We start from the raw sequence: 8,602 nt of genomic DNA, 5'->3' as shown, positions 1-8,602 counted from the left end.
TGGAAAGTATGTGCTATGTACTGGCAAAAAAAATGCCAGAAAGCAGTGATGGGGACTTGTGGGAATATTGCTGGCAGACTTCCATGCTCATGGTTCTGTGTAGTTAAACTCCAAACAATCCAGGTTGGATGTGGCTTTGGGCAACCTGGTCTAGTGGAAGGGGTCCCTGTTCATGGCAGGAAGGTTGAAACTAGGTAATCTTCATGGTCCTTTCCAACACAAGCTGTGATATGCTTCTATGATTCTATGTCACAGGGTGGGACAGAGGCAATCACACTTGTTGGGCACAGGATGGGCAACAAGGGCACTAGTGCAAATGCCAGAAATTCATTCAGACATGCAAGCTTGAGCTGGATTGTCATCTGCCCCTGTGCGAACACTGTGGTATGTGCAGAGTGATCTGAGAATCTCTTCAAGTCTGACATGATGGAAGGTTTAAACAGGCTAGTTGTTTGGACAGTGCTGATTGCTGCCGGCTTTGGTCCAATGGCCCAGTGAGAATCTGAATGAAATGCCCTTCCTATAAGCTACGCGACTTGCCAGGACAATGGCTTATTTGCATTTTTATCCATTTCTTTACTTATAGATGAAAAGCATATTGAGTCAAACTGTGAAGCTTTTGTTCCGAGTGGTGGTGTCTCTACTTGAATAGAGGGGAGCTTTGCCAGAATAAATCCTGAATGAAAAAGGAAGAATGGCTTCATATTTTGATGGTATGTTTTAACTGACATTTTAAGTTGAAGCACATTTGCGAGAGGACTATGGCTGTAAGAGAGTTTTTGTGGTAAACACTGCAATTTGGTTTTCAAACAAAATTGTAGAATTGGTGCCATGTGTGCAACATCAGATGACCATATCCTCTGATGGAAGCCTTCTGATAGGCTCTGAGTAGTAGTGTGGGTGAGATTTGTAATAATTTGAGTAATATTTTTGTGGAGTTTCTGTACTTCCTACAGATGTTTCAGATGGACTTCTAGCTGTGGTGTCTTGCAGTTCTGAATACATGATTATATGTGCATAAACTTGAAAGAAGTATGTGATACTTTTTCATGTCCTTCACCCATTAGGAGGCATCCAGTATAATAAAGTCTGATCAGGGCACATGGCCCCCTTTCATAAAACGTCCTGTGCAAGTATCTTAGGAAAATAAAGGCATAACAAAGGTACTATTATTTTTTCTTCACATCATTTACAAATGCTACAGAGACAGAATGGAGGAATATTTAACAAATAAGGAGGAAAAGGAAAGCTTCTGGGTAGGTCCCAAGTGGGTTTCCTTTTCAAATGGAACTTATTTGTCAGTGCATTAACACAGAAAGAGAGAGCAAAGGTGGGATCACGGGGCAGCCCTGCCCCTGGGCATATCTCCAGTTAGAGCTGCCACAGTACATCTTTGGTCTGTATGTGCAGCAGTAGGGGTGGAGGATGTGGCACTGGCAAAGACTCAGCCTGGAAAGGTGAGGGGAAAACCCGAGCCAACTATAGACACTCCAGTGGCTCACACTGTAGCACGTCTTCAGGGCTCTGGGCCTCCTACTTGTGCTAATCACAGACACTGCCACAACCTGGCATGTGTGTTGCTTTCACCTCCTATTTCCCATCAGATGCTTAAGATTTTTGAAAGAGGAATGTTTTTCTCTCTGTTATACGAGTGTTGTCTCTCATCATGTTATGCTGCTCATTAGCCCTTACAAATCCAGCTGCAATATGAGTAAATCTTCCTGCTGCTGTCCATGAGAACTCCAGCACAGAATCTCAGGTCAAAAAGGTAAAGGTTAGATGTAGGCCACTTAAACAACATCTCAGATATCAGAAAAGATCTAGAGGAATGAAGGCTCCTGCGTCCCTGTGAGAAAGCTTTGTCCCTTCCCATCTTCCCTATGTCCTGGAGGGGAGGGGGACCCTGAAAAGACCGCAAGAGAAGGTTCAGTGAAAATGAGCAAACATCATTAAAATTATCGAGTAAAAATGTACAGAGCTGTCCTGGCTGAGAGAGACATTTTTCACGCTGTAATGGCCACACAGCTCCCTAAGTGGAAGAAGGAAGGTCATTTAATTCACAGGAAAAAAAAAGTCTATGAGATCATTTTATAACATTACTCACAACCATTATCTATCCCAAATCATTCTTATGCCTTGTCTGATATTGGCTGCCTTGCAGTGCTTTGAGTCTCTCTTAACATGAAACTCCTTATTCCTTAATGGCATACCAGCTGAAATATTTAAAGCATTTGCAGACAAATGTACCTAATTGTATCCTAGATGCACAAAGGCTCCTGGGAACAGTAACTGCTGCCACAGTCACATTTACTTGCCCTTGGGGAGTCTGTTGTTTCAGTAAAAACCTTGTCAAATACAGTTTGGTTAATAAGAAAATGCTTTTCCACAAACAGAGTGTATTTGGGCTCACATCCTGTACTGACTCATTCCTTCACCTGGTAAAAGCTTCCTGACCTCTCTCACAACCCACAGCTCACCAGGCTCGACTTTGAGGGATTTGCTGGCCAGAGGCTGCAGGACATGGCATACCAGGCCTGCAGACAAGGCCCTCTTTTGCCTGAGGAAAGGTGGGCCCTGGTTTGTGCTCTGCTTGCCAGAGGCTTCCGCCTTCACAGCTAGCCCCAAGTGTGTGCTCACACCCACGTGCAGAAAGGAAGAGCTAAACTCAATCAGGAAGGTTAGCAAGGGAAGAAAACAGATCCTCCCCTGCCCTGTGCCATGCAGGTTCTTTGATTTATGCTAGAGTCTGATATTCCAGCCCACATGTGTGGGGCAATGTTTTTCTGTGCGCCAGCCGCACAGAAATCACCAGTTTTCAGCCTTGAGATCTAGCAAACACCTTGAACAGTTTCTTCTCTGTGTGTGGTTTTCATTAGCTAGACTAACAATTGCAGAATGATGCCCAAACCACATTGTGAAGGGCTGGTATGGATCATTCAGGATCTCCTGAATACTTTTTTACTTACTGCCTTAATGTGTCTGGGAGTCCAACCCTGCACTTTCTGAAAACATTTGTTTTTCCTTCTGAGTTCATACAGCAGAGCATGACTGATGCATTGCAGGGCCCTGTGGAAGCATTTGGGGCCTCCTGCAGGATCTTCATTGCACTTACTTCAAGGATCTGACACAGTTGCTTCCTCTGACTCGGGCTAGCAAGTGGCTCCTATTTACTCTTGCCAGCAGTGCAAGAAAAGATGACTTGCCTTTATGAGGTAGGGCGTCCAGGAAAAAAGAACACTCTTTGGAGTGTCCCAGCACTGAAAAAATTACAGCTATTGCTCAGGATCTCTGCAAGCAGCCTGTGAGCCCTTGCTCGTTTCTTAGTGTATTCAACACGACCAGGGTGTTAGTAAGACGTTATTTGAATAGCAGATAACTGTGGAAACATTTGGCAAGAAAACATATGAGAGATGACAAAACAATTGCAACCTTTGGCTGCCACAAAATGAATTGTTTGAAAGTCCTGCCCAGAAAGTTCTGAGGGGAAAATGTTACATGTGGTGCCCCAGATTATTTCATACGAGACATTAACATTTTTGCTGGTAAAGACTATCAATTTTCCCATGCTACTGACAGTTCCCTGAACTGATGCAAGGGCAAAAAGAAATTGTCTCGCCCTGATCTTATAGATGTGAAACAGCACACCCTATTCCCCGAAGCAAAGGCAGTTGAATAATCCACTCTAAGAAACACGACTCCAAGTATTTAGTAGCAGCCATCTCAGATCACCATTGCGCAGCCTCAATAAGAATTTGAGAGGTGGGTGGAGAGAAGCTGAGAGTGCTATGAATGAGAGTGACTAGTCCTAAACCTGTGCTAGGGCTAACAGCCAAAGAATGAAGGAGCTGGTGAGAGGGGAACACGTTGTTCTCATTATCTGCTAGTGGTTGCACATCGACACTAAAAGTCAACAAAAGGGCACTTTTCATACAATTGTACATTGTGTAATTAAGATAAGAATAAAACTCACATAAGAATAAAAATTCACATTTATCTAGAATCCCTCAGAATGTTTGTAGTCCCTGTAGACATAGCTGACTTTATGAAATGTGAACATCTGAGTCACACCAGCAGATTGTATATGGCGGAAAAACTACTCTGATGTAATAGAAATGTTTACAAGCCCAGTAACCCTTCTCCCCCAACCCCCTCCACTTTGAAAAGCCACATAAGGCCATGGATCAAAGCAATGAAGTGGCAGCATGCTGAACACTGAAACAATAACAGCCCTGACTTCCTCGAACGTCAGTAGTGCAAGTTACCAGAGGATTTTTGCATTCACTGACGAAGAAGGTAATATAATCATATGCATCAAAGACTGGAAGCTATAATGCCACCAACTCTTATCACTAAGATATTGTTAAACATGATTAAACATGGCTCAGTGGAAATATCAGAAGCTGACTACCCAGTGGGATCAAAAAAACAGCAAACAGTTCAGAAATGTGTACTCAGTTAATGCTTACCAGATGCAATCAATTTAGAGTAATAGTCAGTTCCAATCCTTAATTCATATCTTTATGAAATGAGTACAGATATACTCCTCTTATGTCTAACAGATTTCCTGCCTCTACTTTTTTTTCTCTTTTACAAGCAACACAATATCTTTTTCTTGAACTCTTCATCCTTCCCTTAAAAGCTGGAGGTTCCCTACAGATAACAAACCTGTTATTGCTTCCTGAGCAGATCTCAGGTTTGTTAAGGGTAAATGTGATGACACAACACATTTAGGGTTTTGTAAGACATGTGACTTCACTGCACATGACACTGTGGAAAATAAATGAGAAGTGCAAAGTCAAAAGATCTTGTACTGAGCGGATTTAATGTTGCTCGTAAATGAGAATTTCTCACTCTGAAGGATGTTCCTTGCAGGGTCCCACAGGGTTCCTTTCTGGTTCTGGTGAAAGGCCTGCAGATAACAAAAAAGTGGTGAAGAAGTGTGAGAGAGAGGTCAACTAGAAAAACTGATCTGGATTACTTGCTAAAGAAAGGTCAGTTAAACAGCATCTATTTTGACAGCCCAATGAAAAACCATGAAGCTAGGGACAAATAAAAGCAGCTTTCCTACAGGAATGGGGGCTTTATTTTCAAAAGTGATGGTTTAGCAAAGGATTTAGGTGAATAAGCTGGTAATCAGTCCTATAGGCACTCTCAGGGTAATTCGTAGCATAAAGGCCAATCTGAATCTGAAAGATGGGCACCGATATATTTAGCTACTGTACTGTACTGAAGTACTGGAGAAAACTCAGATGAAAGCAACAAGAATGAGCACAAGTCTAGAAAATGTGAACTCAGGGAAAAATTGGAGGATGAGAACATGTCTAATTTGGAAAAGAGAAGGAAAGACAACAGCCAGCGTTCAAATACGTAAAAGGTAGCAGCAACAGAGACGGTGACAAAGTCTTGTCCGTATCTGCTGGTGATAGCACAAGAAGTAATGGGCTTAAATTGCAGCAAGGAAGATTTATGTCAGCCATCAGGAACGTTTTCTAATGATAAGGACAACTGAGCACTGGAACATATTACAGGTTACCGTAGGATTAAGAACTGTTTAGGCCAGTGGTTTCCAATTTTTATTTTGTACCATCTTCAACTGAGAAAACTGGCAGTGTTCTGCCTCCCATTGTCAAATGGTAAAATCATTTTGTCTTAAAATACAGAGCCTGAAAGTCTTCTTGAGTACTGGAAATAATGATGATGGTGACACACACAAAAGACACCACACGGGGAATGCACCAACTCTATTAAAAACAAATGGAAGTTTACCCTGGGAGGTAGCTGCAATTCAGAACAACCTTTAAGAGCAGGAAAATACTGGCAAGCTGGTTGGGATATGTTGGGGGAGCGCGGGAGCTGACATAGTGGTGGAGGCTGGGAAGCTGTGCAAGAGGAGTCATTGGAGACAGCTGCAATGAATCAGTCTTAGAGTACTCAAGGCATAACTGGGTTTGGCGATGAGTGGGGATGAAAACTGAGGATTCTTGTGGGTGGCTGTGGAGTTACTGGCAGGCCACAGGGCTGGGAGCAAAGATCAAGGTGAGGGACACAAAATGGGAAAGAAGTGGAAGGCACAGTCTGAGGCATGTCTCAGGGTGAGGGCACTCAGGTAGACATTTTTATGACTGCAAACACCCACTGAGCAAAATTTGTCAGGTATATTGCATTTACCAGCCAAAAAGTGATGCAGAGCTGCTGACAAAGGAAAGGGGGGCAACTGTGTTACTTCTGCTGTCTGAAGCCTAAGAATATGTGCACTGAAGTAGATATGCTCATGAAATCGGGGAGGCCCTGCTCCACTGGCCATTGAGGGGTTGTGAGGATAGTGCCCTTATGTATCCATTTTGCAAGAAACTGAGGATGTGTCCCTTATTGCTCCTGTTTGGGAGACAGAGTCACGATCTCAAATGTCGCAGTAGCTTGAGTAGAGAATTGCCAGGCCTCCCACTATTGTATGCGTGGGCAGCAACTTCGATTAGTTCAAAATACTTTCTAATAGATGTTAAGCTTCATGACATGCTCGACAGACTGGCCTGCTCTGATTAATCTTAATATTGCTTTCTTACAAAAACTTGCTCAACATCCTCCTCTACATCATTGCTTGAGGCTGGAAAAGAATGTGTTTTTCCCCTCCCACTCCTTTCTTTTCCCCTCTTTTTTTTTTGTTTGCTCTAATCATTAAAGCGCACTGCTAGATATAGAGAAGACAATCTGGAAATGCAGTTCCTTAATAGTTTCTGTACATTATAGAAGGCCTTACTGATATCATAAGTCCTGCCTGGATGGAACCCAGATGTTATCACAGTTCCTGGCCCAATGGGGACTTGATGTGTGTTCGGTCAGTCACAAAGCTCCAGTGCTGCTCCAGCACCCTATGTGCCATAACTCCTCACGGAGGGAGTCCCAGCCCGTACTTAATGCTCTGAGGTTAAATGCACAGAACTGTAAAAACACAAATCACAAACAAGCTCAGTGAATTCTGAAGAGAAGTTTTGAACACCCCAGCGTGGACGGTAAACCACAACAACAGTAACAGGAAAAGCAGCACCACAAACGAAAACCCAGTACTCCATTTGAAACTAAACTCATTTAATAAACTAGAAGAAATTGCTCAGCAATGAAAAACTGCAGCACCACCACCCTGACCACATAAGATACATGAGAATAAATAGACTTGTGGGTACACCTCAAGAAAGCTTAAAACAGCAACCTGCTCCGAAACAGACTCCACACCAGCAAGGTGATCTCACCGTCTGGTAGAAATAACGCTCATCAGCCAACTGTAATCAATCAATTTCTCAGGACTGCTTGCTATATATAAAAATTGAGGTTGGTAAAATGTACAGGACGTTTGTTCCAGACCATGGTCTTCTGACCTCGATGAGCAAACAAACTGAAAATATTTCTCACGGAAACTGGTTTTGGGTTACAGGTCAGGTAATAACTTGGGAACTTCAGCAAAGGACAAACAGCAGCAAAACCTTCAGAGAACATTTGCATTAATGCTTTTAATTTGGCAGTGAAGCCTCATTTGGGGTCTGTTTTTGCAGAGGAGTCTGGGAATGACTTTGGAAGCTGAGGGCCTCATGCTGGGGAGGCAGGTGGGGAAGGAGAGGAGGGAAGGACTGCTTGCTGCAGTGGCTAACAGGTGACCATGAGTTTCCTGATGCTTGGGCAAAGATCAGTTGATTGAGCAGGGAAAACATTTGACTTTTCTATCACAAACAAGACCGAATGCATAAACACACACGTATTCCGTATCAGCCAATGGTAAATTGCAACTTTTCTTATTCACTTTTTCCATGAATTGTGTCAAGCAGCTGTTGGGTGGAAGTGGGAAGTCAATTAAAAGCACACAAATCATATCTTCTATCATCATTTGATAACAATAATAATAATAACCTGTTTTGTGGAGAAGGTTGGATAGAAGATACGTCAAAACAAGTTTTGTACTTTCATCTAGCAGACATACTAAATAAGGGAAGTAGCAAATGTAGCTAATGAGCGGACAGGCTGCTTCTGGTCACTGTGAACTAGATATTCAAAGATACAGAAGTTCTTAAAGATACATATAAATGCTCTGTGGTGTGTTCCAAGCAATCTCAGTGTTACCTCCTATGGAAATTAGTGACAGCCGTGTGAAATAGGAACCGTACCTGCTTGAGCGGTGTGGAAAATCTCACCCCACATCGTTCACATTTCTAAAATGAGTGTCCTGACCTTGCCCACCTGTTTCTATTTATGGGCTGGAAGAGGAAATGAGCTCTGCTGCTTCTTCCACTCCTGACTGATTTTATAACTGTGAATGAACTTAGTCCAAATGAAGAGAGTGCTCTTGTCACACCTGTTAGCTAAACTGAAACCAAAAGTTGCTACTTGAAGCACTTTTCTGCATAACAGAAACCAAAACTTTTTGCATTTAAAGAGGGCAAATTCCCAACAGAAAATAATATTGATAATATGGTACTTGATGTTTCAAACCAGTCTAAAGAGTTAAGAGTGTTTCCTCTCTTTCCTGTGACTTTGCAGCTTGCCTTGAATGTGACTGTTATCAAACAGATAAATCAAGGGCAGCAGTTGCTGGAGCTGAAGAGAAAGGTAAGCC

General features: G+C 42.7%; 1 long non-coding RNA gene across 1 annotated transcript; it reads right to left on the bottom strand.

The window, feature by feature from the left end:
* LOC110397021 lies at positions 3,949–8,270 on the bottom strand. Its single transcript, XR_002437468.1, has 3 exons — positions 8,154–8,270; positions 6,758–6,939; positions 3,949–4,909 (listed from the first exon to the last, which is right to left on the bottom strand). It is a non-coding gene; the product is annotated as an uncharacterized LOC110397021 (long non-coding RNA).

This window comes from Numida meleagris, chromosome 3 (assembly GCF_002078875.1).
Source record: "Numida meleagris isolate 19003 breed g44 Domestic line chromosome 3, NumMel1.0, whole genome shotgun sequence".
Taxonomy (NCBI): Eukaryota; Metazoa; Chordata; class Aves; order Galliformes; family Numididae; genus Numida; species Numida meleagris.
This window is presented reverse-complemented; position numbering and strand designations above follow the sequence as displayed.